Genomic DNA, 261 nt, shown 5'->3' with positions numbered 1-261 from the left:
TTCAAATCCCAGGACCCACATGGCAGCTAACAACTGTCTGTAACTCCAGTACCAGGGGATCCGACAGCCTCTTCTGACCTCCACAGGCTTACCTACATGTAGGTAATACATGCATACACATAAAAAGAAAATAATAAAGTTTAAAAAGAAGAATGTACAACAGAAGAGAGGAATCTATCATTGTCTTTTCATATATAAATTATATTTCTAATAAATTATATGAATCATCTCATTTAATCATATAATTAGACAATAAGAGAG

The sequence above is a fragment of the Nannospalax galili genome, unplaced genomic scaffold (assembly GCF_000622305.1).
Source record: "Nannospalax galili isolate Female #2095 unplaced genomic scaffold, S.galili_v1.0 scaffold1333, whole genome shotgun sequence".
NCBI lineage: Eukaryota > Metazoa > Chordata > Mammalia > Rodentia > Spalacidae > Nannospalax > Nannospalax galili.
This window is presented reverse-complemented; position numbering follows the sequence as displayed.